This window comes from Leptopilina boulardi, unplaced genomic scaffold, assembly GCF_019393585.1.
Source record: "Leptopilina boulardi isolate dan_hultmark-lab unplaced genomic scaffold, ZJU_Lbou_2.1 LbouV2_121, whole genome shotgun sequence".
Classification (NCBI taxonomy): Eukaryota; Metazoa; Arthropoda; class Insecta; order Hymenoptera; family Figitidae; genus Leptopilina; species Leptopilina boulardi.
This window is the reverse complement of record NW_026137665.1, coordinates 1,235,330-1,259,728: the sequence shown is the minus strand read 5'-3', so window position 1 is coordinate 1,259,728 and position 24,399 is coordinate 1,235,330. Positions and strand designations below refer to the sequence as shown.

At 21.0% G+C, this 24,399-nt stretch overlaps 1 long non-coding RNA gene across 1 annotated transcript; it reads left to right on the top strand.

Annotated features, from left to right (window-relative positions):
- Positions 1-52: 52 nt before the first annotated feature.
- Positions 53-15,226, top strand: LOC127286567 (uncharacterized). The gene is made up of 5 exons (XR_007843759.1): positions 53-199; positions 1,124-1,218; positions 1,884-1,944; positions 11,159-11,752; positions 14,179-15,226. It is a non-coding gene; the product is annotated as an uncharacterized LOC127286567 (long non-coding RNA).
- The last annotated feature ends 9,173 nt before the right edge of the window (positions 15,227-24,399 follow it).

Genomic DNA, 24,399 nt, shown 5'->3' with positions numbered 1-24,399 from the left:
AGAAAAGATGTACAATGTGGGGGGGAAAAAAGAGGGGAATTAACCGGGGGGACGACAGCAGGCAGAGAAACCGCAGGAACGAATCTTTTTTGTTAAGCACCCGGGAATTGATTTATCTTGGTAAAAGAATGTTGCAGATTTTCAACCATTTTTAAAAGAAAAATTTCAACAAAATTAATATCAAAAGTGAAATATATGGGTAAAATATGTTTTATTATTTATATAGAAAAATTTTTTAATTTAATATTCAAAGTCAAATAGAAATAAAATATTTATTAAAAAGAATTATATTTTTGTAAAATATAATTTTTGTTTATTTAAACTTTGCAAATTTTATAATGAGAAAATGTTATTGTAATTATTTTTTATGTATTAAAAGAGGTTTTTTTTTTTTTGTTTATTTTGGTAAATTTTGTCAAATATTTTATTATATTTGATTGAATTTATGCGAAATTGTAATTAATTTTCATGATGATAAATTTGTAAAAATGCTTTAGAAAAAAAAAAAAACAAAGATATTTTGTGAAGAAAGAAAAAGAAAGGTGAAATTTACGATTCTAACCTCTCTTGACAATACTTGTTTCCATTTCGCGTCGTTGTGCAGTTATTGATTAGCACCGGTTTTATTTACCGGCTCACTTTTATTCAGATTTTACATAATTATGTTTTGAGCTTCTAAAAATTACTTTTATGATAATTGAATAATTTTTATATTAAATTAATCATTTATTTTTACTTCTGAGAGAGGAATTTAGATAAAAATTTTGCAAATTTTAAAATTTAGTTTTATTTCAGAAATTATTTTCAGTCTAATGGGAAAATCAATAAAATTATATAAGTAACTATGATGGGGTCAAAGAATTTTATTCTATTTTCATATTTTAGGATCAAATTTTCTTTCCTATGATTATTTAATTATAATTAAATTTTTTTTTTGTATTTTTTACAATGTTTTTGATAATTTTTGTTTAAAATTATAAATTGAAAAAAATCACAATAAATTAAATTTATTCTATTTTATTTATTATATTGTGATTAAAAGACTATTAATTTTTTTTTTTTACTAATATTTGGAAATTTATTATTTAATTAAAAATTTAATGAAACTATCAATATATTTCAGAGAAAAGAACAAAATTTGTCTGATTCTATACAATTTGAGAAAAGGATTAAATTTTGTTCTTCAAAGCAATCAGCAGCAGACATAATAAATAATCGGTGAGTTTTTAACATTTTTACAAACATTTTCTGTAATTTATAGAAAAAATTATTTTTTTTTTAATATAAAATTTTATTATAGAAAATATTAAAATAATTTACATCGGTAGGTAGTGCAGAATTCTGTTAATATTATACGGAATTTATTATTCTATTTGTATATTTTCAATATTAATTTCAATATTTTTCAAAAAATATATATTTTTTTTTTTGTAAATGTGTTTTTGAGAATAGAAACAAATTTGAAATATAGAACAAAATTGACTTAAGTTTTTTTAAAAAGCTTTTTCAACTTTTCAAAACAAAACTTTTTATTAAATAAAAAAATATTTATTTATGTTTATTAAAAAAATATATTTTATTTTAAAATATAATATTCGAGAAAAAATAATTAAAATTAATTTATATATATATATATATATATATATATATACAAAGAGAAAGATCGAATATTGTATTTTCATTTTATGCACAAAATTATTTTTATTTGCATAGTTTAAATATTTTATGTAAAAATATAAATTAAACTAATTAGTTAAAAATATAAATTAAATTAATTAGTTAAAAATATGAATTAAATTAATTAGTCAGTTGAAAATATAAATTTAATTAATTAATCAGTTAATTAATTGTGTATTTTTGTTTATATTTATAAATTTTTGTAGCTCAAGAGGAGATGGCAAAAATATTTTATATCATCAGTTGACAAAGTAAGCTGTGGAAAATGTGAGTTCTACTTTATTGTAATTGTATATATATATATATGTAAATCAACAAATCATAAGGTACGATTTTTCCATTATATATTTTTCAGTAACATCTTTTACTAATTTTAATTTAATTTCCAAATTGATAGAATTAATAAATTTACATTCTATTTTTGTTTATTAATTTTTGAGTAATTTTACTAGTCAATTGAATATAATATAGACGTATAAATTTAATATTTTTACGATCATTTTTATTATCAGAAAAATTTTGTTTTAATATTTATTGATAAATAAATTCAATTCTTCATTGAAACAAAAATTATAATTATATTATTAAATAGATTACAAGAATATATTTTTTTCGTCAAATATTTTTTATTTTTATATTATATTAACAAAATTCCTACAGAATTTGATAATTATGAAAAATTGAAATTTATTTGTCTAAATTTTTACAATTTTTAAAAAAATTAAATACCTTTTTTTAATAAAAACACATTTTTAAGATAATTTTTTGGAAAACAATGATGCCTTACTAAAGAGGTTATGTTTATTTTCTCCAAATAAGATATTTAAAAAATGTATTTTTAATATTTTTCTCAATTTGTATTTTTTTGGTAACTAATTAATTTTCTTTTTTTTTAAATATTTTTAGTCTTATTTTTTTAATAAATAATTATTTTTATAATTGACATTATTTACAAGCATATATTTTCCCTTTTTTTAATATTTAACCAATCGTGAAAATTGTATCAAAAGATTTTTTAAAATTGCCAAAAATTCGTGTATAATATTTAAAAGTTATTTATGTTTCAGAAAAATTATTTGATTATCCTGATGTTAAAGAATTATTTTTCTGTTGTAGAAATTTCTTTATTTTTCCAACTTTTACAATTTGGAATTTTTAAATGATTTTAAATAACATTAATTGTATTCAGAAAATAAAATTTACTAAAATAAATCTCAGAAATTAAATTTGGTTTCTAAAAAAATCGTTTAAAAGTATACTTTTTTTTAAATATCATTAAAAAATGAACATAACCTTATTTAGATGTAATTTGTTCAAAGAATTTTTTCAACTATTAAAAAAAAAACAGTAAAATTTTTTCTTATTTCTTATAACTTTTGTCATTATAAAAAAGTAGATCTTGAAAATTAGACTTTAAATTTTTTTCGAATTTTCTGCAAAACCTGCGAAAATCTTGAAAATGGTCTGAAATTTTAAATAACAGATTTTTATTTGAATATTCGATATAATCATTTTGACGAACATTATTTAATTTGAATATGTTTTAATTATTAATTTTATTCATTCTACGGGAACAGAAACAAAATTTGTTTTTTAGACAAATTACTTAAAATTAAATACCAAAAATCTAAATCTAACGAATATTTAATTACAGAATTCATTTTTATTTTACAATAATTTATTTATTTTACGATATTAACGATAATATAAAAATTGAAAAAAATATTATTAAATATATTTTTTACCAATTTGACTAAAATATGCCTTAGTGATAGCGTTGAATTTAATTTATTTATAGAATATTTTAATAACATCTGAAAAAACACAACAAGTCAAGAAATGTGAAATTTATAATAAATCCATTTTCCTAAAAATTTTTGTTTCTTATTCTTTATTTATAGTTTATTAATTTAAATTCAACCCTTAAAGAATTGAATGAGATATTTTTTTAATTATTTTTAATAATTTAACATTTTTTATTTTTCAAATATAAACTTGTGTTAAATTTTAGTTCTAAGTTTTTTTTTTTTTGAAAAAATCAAAATTTGACCAAGATTTGTGAAAACAAATTTTAGAAGTGAATTAAAAAAAAAAAGAATTACAAAAATTGATAGTTATTTTAGATTTTACTATTTAGAGAAGATCAAAAATATTTCCAATAATATTTTTCTAAAATATTAATTTTTTATCTAATACAAATTTTTTATCAGCATTATTATTTATAATTATTATTGTATTATAATATATAATATACTATATTAAAATTATATTTGATTTTAAATAATAAAAAATGTTTCTGTTTCAGGCACATTGTTAAATAGGACATAGTATTTGATATTTTTTTTATTAAAAAAAAATCGTTTTTTTATTTTTCAAAAGAAGTTTTTGTTTTTAATATCTTGGGTCAAATTTTGATTTTTTTGTAAACCATTTTTTAGGCATAGATTTTTAATTTAGAAAACGTTGAAATTTTTTTTTTTTTTTTTTTTAATACAAGAGAATACCATAAAAGATGTTTAATTTTCATTTCTCAAATTTTTCATAATCGCATAATAAGTAAATTAACATATAGTTATAATTAACACAATATGTTTATGTTATGTTTATCGTCTATTTTTTTTAAACTGGATAAATATATTTTATATAGAAAAATAGACGACTATTAATTTTATATTTTTAATTTATATTGTCCGCAAAAAGTTTTTTTTATATGGAAACCAAATCCTCAAAAATAAGCGTGCAATAAATATAAAAAATCTATTTTACAAATACAACCAACAAAAAAGGTTAATTAAAAATTTATAAAAAAATTATTTATTTATTTTATTATTATAAATTTCTTATTTATTTATTATTATTTATAAAAATGCAAACAAAAAAATGCAAAAAATGAGTCAAATTTTCCAATTATGTATGTGAAAAAAGAAAAAATTTCCAAAACATAATTTTCCAAATGATTTAATATACTTTGAAAAAAGGAATATATTTTATTGTTTTTAGTAAAACGATTGTAGTATAATAATACAGTCGTGAAAATTAGTTTATTTTTCAGCTAAATCAAAAAGTGACATTGTGCACATTATTGAACGAAATTAACAAAAAAAAATCGTAAATCGAATTATCAATCTTATTTTTTTAAAAATGTGATAAAATTGTTTATGCATTAATCGCGAAATATAGTGTGTTGAGGATATTAAAATGAATTTATTCAAATAAATTCAATTCAAAATAAAATGTAAGTATGTTTTTATTTTTTATTAAAGTCTTTGAATATAATTCAATATTTTGTCATTTTTTTTAGCTTTCTCCACAGAATTTCAGGTTTCAATTGGATACTAAAAATTTCAATTGAGGAATTGATATTTTATCCAACTAAATATTTGTTAAGAAGAATTTTGGAGGAAGTACATGAATAGAAAAATTGGAAAAATCTGAAAATCCTGGAAAGTCAGAGAATTTTATAAAGAAAAAATTTTGTAAAACAACAAATTTTGAATACTTTGCTAAATTGTTGACAACAAATTCCTAAAATATGAAATAACTCAAAAAAAATTTTAGAAAATATCTTTATTGCAAATTAATAAATTTTAATTTTCAACGTGATTTTTCTTGTACTTTTTAATATCAAAAAAAATTGTAAACCTCTTTATTTTCAAAATCAACTTTTATTTTACTATATTTTCAACAAACGTTGTTCAAAAAAAGTAATATAGGTCAAAATTTAAAATATTTAAAATATTTTTTTGTCACAAAAATGTAGTAGGAAATAAATTCAAAATTTTCATCTTGAATAGTTTATTTTTATTATTTATTTCTAAAATGTTAATAAAAAAAACAGTATTCTTTATGTCTTATGGAAAAAATTTTTTGCTTTATGTTTCAAATACAGTTTTCAATTTAATTTTTAATTTAACTATTAAGAAAAAAATATACTACAAAAAATAGAAAATAAATTAATTTTTTTTAAATTTTTATCTTAAATAATATTTTATATTATTTATACATAAAATTTTAATAAAAAAGTAATCTTTATGTCTTACGAAAAATTTAAAATTTGTTTTATTAAATTGCATACAAACTTCGAAATATAAAACTGTTGAGAAAATAGAAATCACACTCGATTAGAAGAAAAAATTATTTAATGTTAATTAGATACTTAATTGAATATGTATCTAATAATTGAATAATTAATATTTATTATTATTTTATTATTTCTAATAAATAATAGAAATATTATTGTTATTGAATTATATACAATATTACAAAATTAGTATTAAATAATATTTTTCTAATTAAATTCTATTTTTTCTTTTTTCAACGGTTTTATTAGAAATGAAACAACCATGTAAAATAATTTTTAAATTTTATATTAGAAAGTGAAGATTATTTTTGATTAATATTTTTTATTTATAAAATATTATGAAAACCTTTCTTAAATAGTAAAAAAAAAATAAATTTTTTTCAAATCAAATTTATTTCCCAGGAATTAGTTTTTGACAAAATTCGAAAAAAAATTTTCTTTATTTAAGAATGCTAAAAAAATTCAATTATTATTAATAATTTTAATCATAAAATTTTTTTTTTTTGTGTAATAATTTCAGAAATTTATTTCAATCGTTCTAGGAGTGAAGAAAAAAGATATTATATTGAAAATTAATTATATTTTTGAAAATTTGAATTGGTCCGTTAGAGAAATTTTTTTTTATATTTAATTTATGTATGAGCAGCTGCCTCACTCTTCGCTCGATTGCACGCCAAAAGTAAGGAAGATTGAAATTCAAAATTTTGATTTTTGAAAAGTACTATCTTGTAGAAAATGAAAAGGCGCATCTTTTTTTCCATTGACATTCTTTGTAAGAAGAATATTTTAACTAATAAATACGAAAAACTGAGAAATCTTGTTTCACAAATTTCATTAAGTTTCAAAAAATAAATCATCGTTTTTTTTTACAATTTTTAATTAATTTTATTGAAACTTGGTGTACACACAGGTATTTGGCTCTAATGAAGACGAAATTATAATGTAAAAATTAAAAAATCATTTATTGTTTTATAATTTTTTAATATAAATTGTTTTGAACACCAAAAAAAAAAAAAAAAAAATTTAAACCTTATTTTATAAATTCAAGTCTTATTTTTCAATTTTAAATTAATTGGTCATTTTTTCATTCTTTTAGTATTTTCATTAGAAAGTAGAAATAAAAAAAATTAAAAAATACCCAAATTGACCAAACTGAAAAATATGAGTTAATTTTCATAAAAAAGGAGTAAAATTTTTTATAATACTACAATAACTTTATTATTTTTTTTAATGACTTAATATTTTAGTACCTATTAATTAAAAAAAAATTTAACTCATTTAATTAGTGACAAAATTTTTTGTTACTATATTCAAACAATATAAACTCTTACCTATTTTTTTCTCTTATCTTTATTCTCTATGAGCTTTTCTTTAAATGTATAACCATGCATGTTTATTATTTTCTTTTTTTATGAAAATTTAGCACAATTTTTTTTTCAACAAGTTTGTATTACATGCGCAAACATATTTTATTTATAAAAAAAAATTCTATAAACAACTAAAAAAAATTTTTTTTTTCATTGCAGATGAATTAACACCGGATTTGCCACGTTTATCAGTTAAAAATGTTATCAATCTAATTGCACCACAAAATGTTAATGATGACAAATTTTCATGTCGTTTTTGTAGTCGAAAATGTGGAACACTTTGTGGAAATACTCGTCATGAAAATAAATGTTCATATAATCCAAGAATTATTGAAACAAGTGAACATTTAAAATGTAAATGTCATGATTGTGGTTGTAGTTTTAAATATTCGTGGGAATTAAAAAATCATAAAAAACATGATTGCGGAGTAACGCACAAATGTAAAACATGTAATAAAATTTATTCAACATTAAAGGGTCTACGATCACATATTCGACAAGGCGCTTGTAAAGATAGTTACTAAGTTATTATAAATATTGACTGAAAATTAATTAGAAATTTTTCGCCAAAATTTATTTATTTTTATAAACATGAAAAAATGTGACAATTTTTATTTTCAATTTTTTGTTTCTTTTTTTTGTTTGAAATTCTTAAAAATTATAATTTATTTTTTTCTTTCAATTTCTATGATTTTTCATTTTTAAAAATCGTTAATTTTCTTTTCATTTTCATAAAATTATTCTTTTTTTGCAATTTCTAAAATTTTCTATTTTTCTTTTGGATTTATTTAACTATTATTTTTAATTTATTAATTAAATTTTTATTAATTTTTTTTTTATTTTAAATTTATTCTTGTACCTACATTTTTTCTAAAATTCTCGTATTTTTTCTCAAATTTCCCTTCTTTTAGGAAATTTAAAAAATTTTCTATTTTCTTTTGAGACGCATAAATATAGTCCTCAGATTGAATTTAAATTAATTTTTTGTAGTTTTTAATTACAAATTAACGACGTTCTATATTTGTAACAGAATTTTAATTTAACTGAATTCTGATTTAATTTTTGTTTCAAAAAAAATTTTCATTTTTAAATCCAAGGAAAATAAATGTTTTTTTCACCCTATGTATTTACTTGTCTTTTACTATTTTATAAGATTTTTAAAAAATATTTTCTTGTAAATATTATTATAAATGAAAAAATGTTTCTATTTGACACTTAACAATTATTTTTCATGTATGTTAATAATTTTAAATACTTATAATATTCAATAAATTCGCAGTAAAACTATTGCAGATTTTTTGCAAAAAATGTTTTTTTTTATATAAAATTTTTTATATGTATAGAAATATTTAGAAATAAAATATGTATTATATATAAAATTTTGAATTCCTTATTTTTCTACTCATTGTAGCTTTATTTTTTATTTTATTTAAAATATTAATAGTTGACATTTATAATAATAATAATAATAATTATTATTATTTATTATAATTTATAATTGTATTAAATATATAGTTTTATTCATAAAATTCTATATTTTATGTTCAATTTCTTCTATTTATTTCCTAAAAATTTTTATTTCTATTTATTTAAAAAAAAAACATTTTTATGTTAAATTTATTTCCATAGGATTCAATTTACTTTATAATTTAATGTCCGTTTTGTTTTAATTATAAAATACATTAATATTATAGGCCTACAAAATTTTGGATTGTGTCAGAGAAAAATTTGAATGAGGAAATATAGTACTTTTAATTAAAATTTGGACTAATGATTAAAAAAATTTTTTGACAATTTTATAGAGTGTCTAATATTTCCAAAAACGGCATTTTTCACGCTTTCAAGTTAGAATATCTCAAAACGCTGACGTGATGGAACAATTTCGTTGTCATTTTTAGATTCAGCGTGACAAAATACATCGAAAATGACTATTCCGGTTTCTGGGTCTAAAATTTGTAAACCTGTGTATTTTATTTTGTTTTTTGTTTATATATTATTTTCCTGTAATGTTATGCATGAGAGGTTAAAGTTATAATTTTTAATAAATTTTTTACGTATCCTTTTTGGTATTAAAAACCTATTTTATATTATAGAAAATAAATGTACGTGTGTCTTGAACTATCAACTTGTACAATTTGTAATGTTTTGTGATTAATACAAATTATACAAATGTGTTTCTAAAAGTATGAAAAAAAAGTTTATTTAATTCAAATATTTGAATATACTTGACTCCTATTATCACATTTTGGCTCAAAAAATAATTATTTAAGGGTCAGTCCAGTGACTTTCGTCTAATAGTGGTTGCGACCAAATTTTAAAAAAATCTAGTTTTAATATATATGTGAAACTCGATGATTCCCTGAGTTCATTAACCATAATATGGTAAAAATTTTATTCCCTTTAAAAATATTAAATATCAAAAGTAGGAGGTTCACAATGTGATTTTGTAACCTTAAATTTTTCAATTTTTTTAAAAACGCTATTATTAAAAAATTATTAAAAATTAGATGTTGGAACTCACGAAAAACATAAATCACTTTATTCTGCACAGAGGAACAAAAGAATTATTGCAAAAATTTATTATTTTTGGATGCTATACGATTTTTTAAAAAATTTTATTTAAATATTCTCAAGATTTTTATTTACTTATAACTTTTTTGTCGGTGCTCCGAAAAAATTGAGGTTTTGCACAAAGATTTTTTATAATATTCTTTACCTTCCTTTAAAATCTCATGAAGATGTTTTGCTTCGTTTTGAAGATAATAATTTTAAAAAAATTTTATGTAAAAGGTTAATTAAAAGACTTGAAGTTAACTGACCAATTTCAAATCGCTACATTTTTTATAAAAATATATTAAAATGTAGCGATTTGAAATTGGTCAGTTAACTTCAAGTCTTTTAATTAACCTTTTTAAATAAAAAATTTTGAAAATTAATATCTCCAAAACGAAGCAAAACACCTTCGTAAGATTTTAATAGAAGGTAAAGAATATTATAAAAAATCTTTGTGCAAAACCTCAATTTTTTCGGAGCACCGACAAAAAAGTTATAAGTAAATAAAAATCTTGAGAATATTTAAATAAAATTTTTTTTAAAATCGTATATCATCCAAAAATAATAAATTTTTGCAATAATTCTTTCGTTCCTCTGTGCAGAATAAAGTGATTTATGTTTTTGGTGAGTTCCAACATCTAATTTTTAATAGTTTTTTAATAATAGCGTTTTTAAAAAAATTGAAAAATTTCAGGTTACAAAAGCACATTGTGAACCTCCTACTTTTGATATTTAATATTTTTAAAGGGAATAAAATTTTTACCATAATATTATGGTTAATGAACTCAGGGAATCATCGAGTTTCACATATATTAAAACTAGATTTTTTTAAATTTTGGTCGCAACCACTATTAGACGAAAGTCAGTGGACTGACCCTTAAATAATAAGTATGAATGGACATATAACCTTAAACTAAAAAGTTGTTTTCAATAACAAATAAAACTGTAATTAAAATTGATTTAATGAAAAATTTGATAGATTCATCTGTATAATTTAAAAAAATTATTTGTGACGCTCCTCGGTGAACGAGTAATTAGCTGCTTAAAAAAAAAGTTTTTGCTTTATTAAAGATTTATTTTTGATTATTTAACATCAAAAGCATTTTTTTACTGAAAATATTGCATCTAATAAATAATTAAATAATAATATTTTATACTGAAAACTAGTCGCTTTTATTTATTTTTACTGCAAAAGTTTAGTTCTGTAAGCTAAGCACCCTTTCACCGTGGGAGCGTCACATTTTTTGTTCAAATAATAATTTATAATTATTTTCTGTTTTTATTTTTGAAAGTTATTGAACAATTATAATTTATACCCAATTTTTTTTTTTTGCAAGATAAAAAATTCTCTGTACAATTTTTATAGAAATGAAAAAAAAATGAAATCAAAATATGTTTTTAATGTATTTAATTAAATATACATTAAAATATATATATCTTAAAAAGGATATAATGTATTTTTTTTTCTTTTCTGTTACAGACTACAAATTCATAAAAAAAAACATATGGCCGCTTATATTTCTTAAAAGAATTGATCATCTATTAAATTTAGAAGAAGAAAAAAAAAAGTTACCAACAACTGATGATGAACTAACAAAATCAAAAGAAAATGATGAAAATCTAAAATTCTATTCATGTCGTTATTGTAAAAATAATTTTGGAACAATATCTGGAAAAACACGACATGAAAATAAATGTCAACAGAATCCAATAACTAATAAAGAAAAAATAAATTCATTATTTACTTGTGACAATTGTAATTATAATTTTAATTGTCTAGGCTTTCTGAAAAGACATAAAATCTATGATTGTGGAATTATACACAAATGTGAAATATGTAATCAAATTTATTCAACACGAAATATTTTAATGCAACATATTAAAAGAGTACATGATTAAAAAGTGATAATTTAAAAAAAAAATTTTTTAAATATGATTTTCAATACTTTTTGAAGGTCAATTCTAAAAAGTACAAAAGAATCGAGTTGAAAATCATAATTCATATTTTATACAATACATATATATCAACACACTGTGCCATAAAGAAGTGATATTTTTTTTTAACAAAAAAAAAGTTAGTGAAAATTTTGCGAAAATGAATTTTGCAATATTTGACTATTATAATCAATTTTAGTTATTGATTTAAGGTTCTAGAAAAAAAAATATTTATTTTATTTAAATAATCGGTATTTAAATAATCAAATAAATATTTACTTGAACCAAATAATTTTTATTTGAATTAAATAAACTGTATTTAAACTAATAATTTCCATATTTAAAACAAATAAAATTTGAAAAATAAATAAAAATAAAATAAAAATAAATAAAAATAAAAATTATTTGGTTCAAAGAAATATATTTATTTAATAATAATCAAGTAAACAGATTATTTGAATCAAATAAATTTTTTTTTCAATATGTCTAAAAAAGAAATTTATTAAAAAGATTTTTTTTTCAATGAAGTTTAAAATCCACTTGATTTAAAAAATATATATTTATATTTTCATTCATTATTCAAAATTGATTTCACATTTTTCTTTTGTTATTTGGTATTATTATTTTTTATGAAAATGAACAAAAAAGAAAATTAATTTTAAACATATATTTTACCAATAGAATTAATTTATAATTAAATAAATACGAGTCTATTTTTGTATAGTCGTGTATGTTTATATCATACTTTATAGTGTTGTAGTTTTGTCTTCTGATTCTGAGACGCATCAATAAGCTCTGAAATTAGTTCTAATTTTCATTTCCCAGAATTTCATTTCCTAGAATTAACTTTAAGTCAAACTTTTATTTCTTCGAATTATTATAATTATTATTATTACAGAATTGTTACATTTTGGAAGGTTCGAAATTTTTATTTATTTTTTTTTATATTCATTTATTATTTCATCGAATTTCAATTTGTCGAAATTATTATTTTCTCGAATTTTAATTCTAACAGAATATTCATTTCAAAGAATTTTTTTTATTTTACAAAAAGAATATTAGAAAAAATTATTTTCCAGTTGTATTTTCATTTTTTGTTCGAATTTACATATGTTTTATTTTTGGTATTTTAATTATTTTCATTATTTATAATTTCTCTTTAATTGCTTTTGTTTACATAAAAAAAAATTTTGTTTATATTTTAAAAATTGAATTTTTTTTTTACTTTGTTATCTTTTTACATAAATTTTTCTTCAATTTGTTATTACATAAAAATTTTTTTTTAAATGTTATTTTTAGCATAAAATTTTGTTTAAAGTTGTTATTTTGTGTATTAAATTTTTGTTTAATGTTTAACAAAAATTTTACTTACTAAATAGCAAATTAAAAATAAATTGTTATGTCGTATAACTAAAAAAATTGAAAAAAAAAAATTATGTTAAAAATAACAAAGCAAAAAAAAATAAAAAATTTCAATGTACTTTTTTTAAAAAAAATTCTCCAAATGTCGTTTTGGAGAAAATTGTAAAATTAATAAATGAAAAAACCGAAATATTTTTGCCAAATGTTTATTCGAATAAAATTAAAGTAATGTTAAATGAAAATTTGCCGTTTTAGGAATTTAAAAATAAAAAAATTCGAGTAAATAAAAATTCATTATAATGGAAATTCTTTTTAAATAAAAAATTTTTTTTCAATGAATTTTCAATTTTATGAAAATTCAAGCGAATTTTCGTAGAAATGAAAATACGATTAAATAAAAATTCTCATTAATTTTAGAGCTTATTCATGCGACTCCTGATTCTACATCAAAGTTACCAGAATATTGTTTTTATGTAAGTTTTTCTATATAAAATATTTATGTAAAAAAATATATATTGAAAAAAAAATTTATTTCATATCAAATAATCGACTATTATAATAAAATATTATTTATATTAAATAATTATATTGAGTCAATTAAATAATTTATTTGTTGCAAATAAAGAAATTATTGATTATTGATTTATTTGATTTAAATAAAAATTTTTAATAAATATTAATTTAACAATATCGATTATATTTGAACGAAATAAAATTTTTTTTTCTCATTTTTTGTTATATAGTTTGAGATTTTTGTTTATTATTGTATATTTTATTATAAAAAGGAATTTCCCATGACACTATCTGGTAACCATTTAATTATAAGAATCGATAATAAGTGAATTTTAATAATAAAATTTAAATAAGTGAAAATTATTGTTACAAAAAAAAATTGTGTATCATAATGAGATGGTATTTTTGACAATAAGAATAGTTATAGCCAAAAAGCAGCTGTAAAAATTTCTTATAATTAAAAACTTGCTTACTGCAAAAATAATATTTGCTATATTGGATTTTTTTTTATTCGCTTTTTATTCTGCATGAAAATTTTATAAAAATATATTTTTCTAATTGGTATACATTTGCATGCATATGGTCATTATATAAAAAACATATAAATAAACGCAATATAATTTAATTTTTCTTTGAAACAAAAAGAAAAAAAGCATGAAATTTAATATTATGAAATTAATTATGTTACAGGTAAATCATTTCAAATAAAAAGAAAACATCCACGATTGTTTGTTAAAAATGCTGAGTATCTAATTGCATCACAAAAAATTCCAATAAGAACAAAAAAAAATTTTACATGTCGTTTTTGTAAAATAAATTTTGGACGTCTAAATGGAAAAACGCATCATGAAAAAATATGCACACGAAATCCAACGAGTATTCAACCGAAAGAACTTTTTTCATTCAGTTGTAACGATTGTGGTTGTAGTTTTAAACAACAATGGCAATTAAAAAGTCATATAGCAAATGATTGTGGTGTGTCGCATACATGTCATATATGTAACAAAAGTTATTCAAGAATACAAAATTTACGGGCACATTTTCGTAAAGGACTTTGTAAAAAATAGTCCTTAATCAATTTCATTTACTTTTTGTTCCCTTACAAATTAGAGTTAATTTTTTAGAAACTATAGTTTTTTTCGAGAAAGAAATATATTTTTAATTTTAACTAGAATTTCTATTTATTGACATCAAATATATACTTGAAGTGATGATAAAATTATTATTTTTTAAAGACAAAAGACTTTTAATGATAATGTAATTTCGGCTGTCAAAATAAAATGCGAAACTAACCTCAATTATTGATCCAGAAACGTAACATTAAGGGGTACCGAAATATTTATCTTCTAATAATATGTATTAATAATTGAATAATTTACGTTATCTTTATCGTTTTTTTTAAATTATATATAAATAAATATATAGACTGTAAAAAATTGTCACGTTTATTAATTATTTTAAGGAAATTTAAAGCAGGCACGAGCGAAACTTTTTTTGCTTCGCACCTGTTGTATAAATAAAATTTCTGATGATGGCAATTGGTTGTGACATACGAAATTTGTACAAAATTCATTCCTAGTTAATTTAAATAAAAGAAAATAAAAAAAATGTTTGTCAATAAGCATTGTCGTGTCTACCTTTAAGTTTTTATGATTTTTATTTTTATTTTTAAAACGTCAAATTTTTTATTTGACCAAAAATGTAAATGTTCAAATAAAGATCTTAACCTACAAAAATATTTCGATCTAATTTTTAAATTTACACCGAAATTTTTCTGTTGGTTGTATATATTCGGTCATTTGTCAAAACTTCTGTTGAATAAGAATTCTTTATTTAATAAAAATTCGGTCACACATTAGAATTCTTCAAAATAATCCATTGAATAAAGAAAATTAATTTTGTGTCAATTAAAAATTCTGTTATAAGTGTTGGAAGGTCCGTGAAATTCTTTGGCATTTAATTATCGCCCTATATAAAACGGCACTGAACGTAAAAATGATAAATATTGATTTTAAAACATTTTTTCCTCGAATTGTGGACACTTTTTATAAAAATCGGCCAACGTACCAAGATTTGTTATCTTATATAAATTTCCTAAATCAGAAAGATTTTTCAAATCATTGCAAAAACGCGATCGTCAAATTGGAAATAGGAAAGTAATAATTTTAGCTTTATTACGTACTGCTGCCGTTAGATGGCAGAAGCATGTAGGGAGCACAAAGTCGCAGCTGTCATTATTATTATTTTCCTATTTCCAATTTTGCGATCGCATTTTTGCAATGATTTCAAAAATCTTTGGGATTTAGGAAATTTATAAGATAAGAAATCATGGTACGTTGGCCGATTTTATAAAAAGTGTTCATAATTCGAGAAAAAAGTGTTTTAAAATCAATGCCAACAAAATTTCGAAAACCTTTGAACACTCATAAATTAAACATTTTTTTATAAATATTAATAATTAATAAACTATTAATAACTAAAACTAATTAAATAATTATTAATAATCAATAATAAATCAATTATAGAAATTATATGGATTTTTTCGGTTTCTAAATTATTTTAAGTTTAAATAAATTTATAAATAAAAAAATTTTTTTTTAATCTAAAAAATTAAACTAAAATCCAAAATTTTAAAATTTGTATTTCTGTCGGAACAATGATTAAGTTTTACGTTGACATGGAATTTTTTTCTTTAAAAGAAACCAAAAGTTTTTTTATATTAATTTTTTTGTTAAATTTCAAAACTAATTTCGAAGTTTCATATACAAGTTTGAAAATATTAAAAATCAATGAAATGGAAATTCTGCTACTAAAAAAAAACAAAAAATTCGACGAAATTTATAAATTTATTTTAAATAAAAATTATTTTTTTCATTTATTTGTTGATAGATTTGCGGACTCAAATTTTTTAATGAAAATTCTGTTAAATAAGATTTTAAAAAAAGAAATTCTGTTAAATGCAAATTCAGTTAAATACAAAATACTAATAAGTGACTATTTGGATAAGGAAAAATTTGCTTATTCTAATAAATTTTTAATAAAAAAAATTATTTTTTCTTCATATACAGTGTATTTTTTTTTATTCTGCATGAAAATTGAACAAAAATATTTTTATTATATAAATATAGGTATGTATATTGCATGTATACTTGGTATTATGTTTATCATTTAAATAAACGTAATTTTTAATTTCGTTCCAAAATTAATTTTTTTATGTTGCTTATGTTGCAGGTGAATTTTTTCAACAACAAAAATTGCCGTTTTTATTTGTTCCAAATATTAATCAGCTATCTCTACAACATGAAATTGAAGATAATATGAGAACATATTTATGTCAATTTTGTGGGAAAAGTTTTGGACGATTAAGTGGAAGATCACAACATGAAAATTTATGTACCCGCAATCCAACAAGTAATCAACAAAAGGAAATTTTTCCATTTAGTTGTAACGATTGTGGTTGTAGTTTTAAACATAAATGGGAATTAAATGGCCATAAAGCAAATGATTGCGGTGTATCGCATACATGTCATATATGTAATAGAACTTATTCAAGACTTTATAATTTACGAGCACATTATCGAAAGGGCCTTTGTAGAAGTAATTTAATTTAATTTCAATTTCGTAATTAATACGAAAAAGAAAACGAAAAAAAAATAATTTTTAGCTACCGAATTTTTGTTTAGAAAAATTTTTATTTTACAATCATTTTCTTTAAATGACTTTTTATTTAAGGCTAGGTCCAAGTGAGGCAGCGCCATCTACATTGAAACTAAAATTTTGGAAAATTTTTAACAGCCTTTTCTTGAAAACAAGAAGGTAAAATGCTTTTTCCTTTATGGATAATTGATTATTTGCAAGATATACACCAGCTAAAACTTTTTTTGAGTTAAAATAATAAAAAAAATTTCATGTCAATAAATTAAATATGAGCACTTTTTTCACAAAAACTGTAACAGTACTTTCTCAGAAATTACAATCAAAAATGCAATTTCCATTTGGAAAATTAATAAACGCTAAAAAATACACCACCTAAGATTTACCAATCACGAAAATAACAAAAAAAATTTTATTAAATATTTAACATATTGATACTGCTTTACTGATTGTGACAGCCCTTTGGTAGATTATGTATTTCAGGTGGTTAGCAACAGCGCCAATCTCCTCCTTTCGGCAAAACCGCGAAACGTCTGGTGACATATATAACCTGCCAAACGGCTGTCATAATGAGTAAAATATGTTATGTTAAAAAACTTTTTTTTGTTATTTTCGTGATTGGTGAATCTTAGGTCGTGTAATTTTTAGCGTTTATTAATTTTCCAAATGGAAATTGCATTTTTGATTGTAATTTCTGAGAAAGTACTGTTACAGTTTTTGTGAAAAAAGTGCTCATATTTAATTTATCGACATGAAATTTTTTTTATTATTTTAACTCAAAAAAAGTTTTAACTGGTGTATATCTTGCAAATAATCAAGTACACAGCCCCACAAAAAAAAAAAAGTGTCATGTGCTTTTGACCGGAATACCCTAACCCTATGTATTTTGACGCGCTGAACACGAATCCGAAGTCCGTTTTGCTCTATCACGTCAGGATTTTTTTCTAACCTCAAAAAACATGTCGGATTTTGAGAAGTAGGCGATTATTTTAAAAATTGATGTATTAACTTCAAACTTGGTATCTGGGAGTTTTTTGTGTCGCTGATTACGAATCTGAAGTTAGATTTTCAAAATCCAAAATGGCAAATCCAATATGGCGGACGAATTTTGAAAAAATTTTAAGATTTACTTCAAACTTGGTATCTACGGGTTTTTTGGGTCGCTGATTACGAATCTGATGTCAGTTTTCAAAAATTGATAATGGCGTATCTAATGTGGCCGATAGAAGTCCATGTTGGATATGCCATTTTGAATTTTTGAAATCTGACATCAGATTCGTAATCAGTGACCCAAAAAACCCCCAGATACACTATTGTACATTAATTTTTGAAAAATTTCGTAAAATAATGTCCCCCTACCAAAAAAAATTCAAGGGGTATTTCCCCCCCATAAATCAGCTTTTGGGGAAAAACAAAACATACGTGTCAAATTGTTTTCAAAAAACTACAAAACTGACAAGTTTCAGAAAAATCGGCGTATGGCACTTCCCTAGTGTTACTTGTCAGCAACTTAGAAAACCTGTAGATACCAAATTTCATAATAATCTGACAATTTTTTAAAAATAATTCCTTAATATTGAATCAGACATATCGAATTTCGGAAATCTGACATCAGATTCGTAATCAGCGACCCAAAAAACCCGTAGATACCAAGTTTGAAGTAAATCTTAAAATTTTTTCAAAATTCGTCCGCCATATTGGATTCGCCATTTTGGATTTTGAAAATCTAACTTCAGATTCGTAATCAGCGACACAAAAAACCTCCAGATACCAAGTTTGAAGTTAATACATCAATTTTTAAAAAAATCGCCTACTTCTCAAAATCCGACATGTTTTTTGAGGTTAGAAAAAAATCCTGACGTGATGGAGCAAAACGGACTTCGGATTCGTGTTCAGCGCGTCAAAATATATATGGTTAGGGTATTCCGGTCAAAAGTACATGACACTTTTTTTTTTTTGTGGGGCTGTGTTATCCATAAAGGAAAAAACATTTTACCTTCTTGTTTTCAAGAAAAGGCTGTTGAAAATTTTCCAAAATTTTAGTTTCAATGTAGATGGCGCTGCCTCACTTGGACCTAGCCTTAAAAGAAATTTTTATTTAACGGAATTTTCATTCAATTGAATTTTATGTTATTCGAGTTTTTTAATGACAGAAATTTCAATTCTCCAAATTTTTATTTCTACGAATTTTTAATTGATATAATTTTTAAGAAGCCGAATTTTCATTTGCGTCCAAAATTACAAATGTCCCGAACAAACAATCGACAGAATGATTTCGGCGCAATTTTGTAAAAAATTGTCCAATTAGAAATTATCAAGAGAATTGTGATTGGTCAATTTTAAAAATTGCGCCAAAATCATTTTGTCGATTGTTTGTTCGGACAAATGAAAATTCTGGGTCTTAAAAATTCTATCAATTAAAAATTTTTATAAATATAAATTCGGACAAATTAAAATTCGATGAATTGGAATTTCTTTCATTTAAAAATTCGAATTACATAAAATACGATTGAATGTGAATTAATTTAATTTTAATTAAATTTAATAAATTAATTTAATTTAATTTTTAATTAAAATTTTTTTAAATAGAAAAGTCATCTAATGAAAATGGCTGTAAAAAAAATTTTACCAAAACAAAAATTCCGTTGCAAAAAATTTTGTTATATAAAAATTCGTATAAATTTGGAAAATCCGTCAAATTTTAATTTAAAAAATGAAAAATTGTCTAAAAAAAAATTTTTTTTTAAATAAAATTTTTTAAAATAAAAAACTATGTAAAAAAAAATTTTAAATTAATAGACTCAAAAATTAGGTATATATTTGTTTGTTATTGAAACCATTTTTTGTATTAATAATTATAAAATGAAATGGCGATTATTTTGTTATAATTAAATTAATAAATACATATAATTAAACCAAATAACAGTTCTAGGTCTATTGAATTTATAATTGTTAAAAAAAAAATTATGTTTATTTATGAATATAATATATTATTTTACTCAGCGAAACATTCTCTCTAATCGTAAAATATTATTATTATTGTTATTATTATTATTCTTATTATTAGTTTTATTAAATTATATCTATTATATGTAAAATTATAAAAATTATTATCTTACAATTATCATTATAATTATTATTATAATAATTATAAATTATTAAAAGTATGTTGTTAAAAAAATGTACTTCTTTTTTTAAAAAATACACTTATTTTTTCTATTCTTTGGTTGTTTACATTATTTATTTATTATTTTGCAAGTTATAAGCAAAGAAAAGTTAAGTTAATTTTTAACAAATTTTATACATGTGTGTAATATTTGTACTGTTATTGTATTTGTGATGTCTTATGTGCATGAAAAATTATAACTAAAAAAAACATATTATTTTATTGAAATATTTGGAATAATTTGACTATATTAATATAAATAAATATTTATTTTTGTCAAATATTTCACTGAAAAAAATGTCTGTTTAGAATAATTAAAATTCTGGTGAGTCTAAACAGAAATAAAATGTTAGTTATACCCTTACATACTGTTTATGATTAAAAATATTAGAGAATCTGGTTTAAAAATTCTGATTACATTTACACTTAATTTAACCAAAAATTGTTATTATAAAAAACAGAATTTTTCTATTAAAAAATTGTTTGGTTATTTATTCAAGTTAATTTTACCAAAAATTTAAAAATTTAAATCGCATATCTACGATTAAAAATACAGAAATAATAAATTATTTAAAATTTTTTTATTCAAAAATACAAATTATTTGATTTTAAAATGTTGAATTATAATCTAAATATTTTATTTTATATAAAAATGTATTAATATATCTATATCTATGTTATTTACAGATAAATCATTGACTAAAAAAATTCATAACAAGAAATACAAATGTCAACGTTGTGGAAAAAATTTTGAAACAAAATATTTTTTAAAAAAATCACAAAAGTCAATGTCTGTTTAAATCAAAAAATAATAAAGAAAATATATCTTCATCATTTATTTGTAGCAAGTGCAGATGTTTTTTTTTACAAATATTAACGAATTAATTAGACATAAAGCCTACACTGAGAAAAATGTTTAGTCAGAGCAACCAAAATTTAGTTGGGCCAACAAAAAAATTTTGTTAGTATTTAAGCAACCAAACTATTTGTTTGAGTCAACCAAAAAATTAGGTTGAGTTTTTTTTGTTGGCATAACAAAAATGTTTGGTTAGCTCAACCAAATTTTTTTTGTTAGGTCAACAAAAATGTTTGGTTGATGAAACCAACAGTTTTTTTTTTAAAATTAAAAATTTTATTCTATACATTATCTATTTTCTTTTTTATTTATTTCATTATTTATTTATCAATTTAACATTGAATTTATATTTATCCAATTGAAATATTTATGGACTTTGAAAAATCTCACCTCCGCCTGGGATCGAACCTCTGTTTTAAAACTGAAGGTCAGGAGCTCTGACCACTGGACTACCCATCCTTGTGAGAGATTTAAACTAACTGTCCTCTTAAGAGCTAAGAGCTAATCAAACTATTTGGTTGTCGCAACCAAATTTTGGTTAGGACAACAAACGATCATTTGGTTTTTTAGACCAAACTATTTTGTTGTGTTAACCAAATTATTTTGTTGGCGTAACTAAATTTTGGTTGGAATTTAAAAATCTTCAACCAAATAATTTTGTTGACCTAACCAAATGTTTGGTTGAGATAACCCTACGACTTTGTTTCAGCCAACCAAAATTTGGTTCCAAGAACCAAAATTGCCTAACCAAACAATTTTGTTGCAAACACTAAATTTTTTTTCTCAGTGTATTATTGTGATATTACACATACATGTAAAGTGTGTAATAAATTTTATAATCATGATATTTTACTACAACATATTCAAAAAGAACATGATAATGATGAAAATGATGATAATTATTATGTTAATTTAATTTTTGTTCAATTGAAATAATATTAAAAATTGTTCAGATAAAGTTGAGAATGAGCGAAAATTATTTTTTCTGTTCAATTGAATCGTGAATTTCAAAAAAGGTTCAACTCTGAAAAACATAAGTGTCATTTTCACTGTCACTTGTTATGCGAAATTGACACTTATGCTTTTTCGAGTTGAACTCTTTTTGAAATTCACGATTCAATTAAATTTTAAGATTGTTCAAATAAAGATAAGAATGTGCGACACCTCATTAGGTGTGTAAAATGTATGTAATATTGTTTATAAAACAGTTATAAAACCATATTTTCGTAAAAGCTATTTTTCAAAATCGTAATTTTCTTCATAAAAATATTAAATTTCAAAAATAAAAACGTTTTGTTGCACGAAACTTTTTTTTATATATGTATATGTTAAAAAAAATTATATCACAATATTCTTATGAAAACATTGTGTGATAACAAGATGGTACATTTTTTTTCTTTGACAAAATGACTATAAGTAGTCAAAAGGATACATGTTAAAATTTACTACTATTAAATGTCATTTAATTCTACGTTTCTTTATTAGGCATTTATGTATGTTATATACAAAATGCTAAACTTGTGTTTCTTAATTTAAAGAAAAAATGTAAAAATGTTTTTCGTTTTATATCGTTTAAAATTTACTAATACAAAATACATTTCATTTTTCCTCAATTTCTTTTGTGTTATACAATTACCACATAAATTATATCTTGATTAACAATTTTAAGTATCAAATTTTTTACAGACTTTTTCATTACCCAATTTTTTTATTTTCAAAAAATACTAATTCAAGAGAATATCAATTTATAGCAAAATTCTCATTCATTAGAATTTCCAATTCGTTGAATATTCATATGCCCGAATTTTTATATTTCGAATTAAAATTTAATCCATTTTTTTATTTATACGAATTTTTACAAAACAAAAATTTTTATTTTACACTCATTTTCTTAACATGAATTTTTATTTGATTGAATTTTAATTTAAGCGAATTTTAATTTAACAAAATTCTCATTTAATCGAATTTTATGTGATTCGCGAACTTTTAAAAGACAAAAATTTCAATTCAACTAATTTTAATTTGTTCAAAGTTTTATTTACAGAAATTTTCAAATTGAAAGAATTTTTAAGACGCTGAATTTTCATTTGTCCGAAATTACAATAATTGGCCGAACAAATAATCGACAGAAAGATTTCGGCGCAATTTTTAAAATTGACCGATCACTATTTTCATGATTAAATTTCTAATTTGTCAATATAATGAAAATGTGTCTATAAAATAAAAATTTTACCAAACAAAAATTCGGTTGCTAAAAATTTGGTTATATATAAAAATTCGTGTAAAACGAAAGTCTATCAAATTTTAATTAGAAAAGTTAAAATTCGTCTAAGAAAATAATTATATATCTAATAAAATTCTTTAAAATGAAAATTCAAATTATTGAAAAGTCAAATTATACAAGTAGGTACCTTTGTATTAAATTTACGAGCATTGTGTTTACCTGTTTATCATTTTTAAATAAATATAATATTTAAAAAAAAAAAAATTTTGAAACAGTATTTTATTCAGAAAATATATGTATATGCTTTCAGATGGATTAATACAACAATTTCCATTTTTATTTGTTCCTAAAATGGAGCAACTATCACCACAACAACAACAACAACAACTTGAAGATAATATGGAAGAAACATTTTTGTGTCAATATTGTGGAAAAAAATTTGGATGTAAAAGTGGAAAAACACATCATGAAAATTTATGTACACGTAATCCAACAAGTAATCAACAGATGGAACTTTTTCTATTTAGTTGTAACGAATGTGGTTGTAGTTTTAAACATAAACGTGAATTAAATTGTCATAAAGCCTATGATTGCGGCGTATCACACAAATGTCAAATATGTAACAAAACTTATTCAAGACTCTACAATTTGCGTGCACATTATCGAAAAGGTCTTTGTAGAATAAATCGTTAATCGCTGTTTATTATAAAGAAAACTGTAATACAAGGAATAATTTTCAAAAATCAGTAGTTTTCAATTTTTATTTCACAAAATTTCATTATTCCTAGAATTTAATTTTAGCCGAATTTTTATTTCACAGTTGTCAATGAAGTCAAAACGTCAACAATATTTCTAATCTAAAAATTATATTATTTAATGGGACGCGCGATTATGTTCTAAAAATCATTAGTTAGAATTTTCATTTTAAGAAATTTCATTTGTCATATAATTATTTTTGAGCCCAATTTTTATTTATTCGAATTAGTATTTTGCAGAATATTCATCATTTAA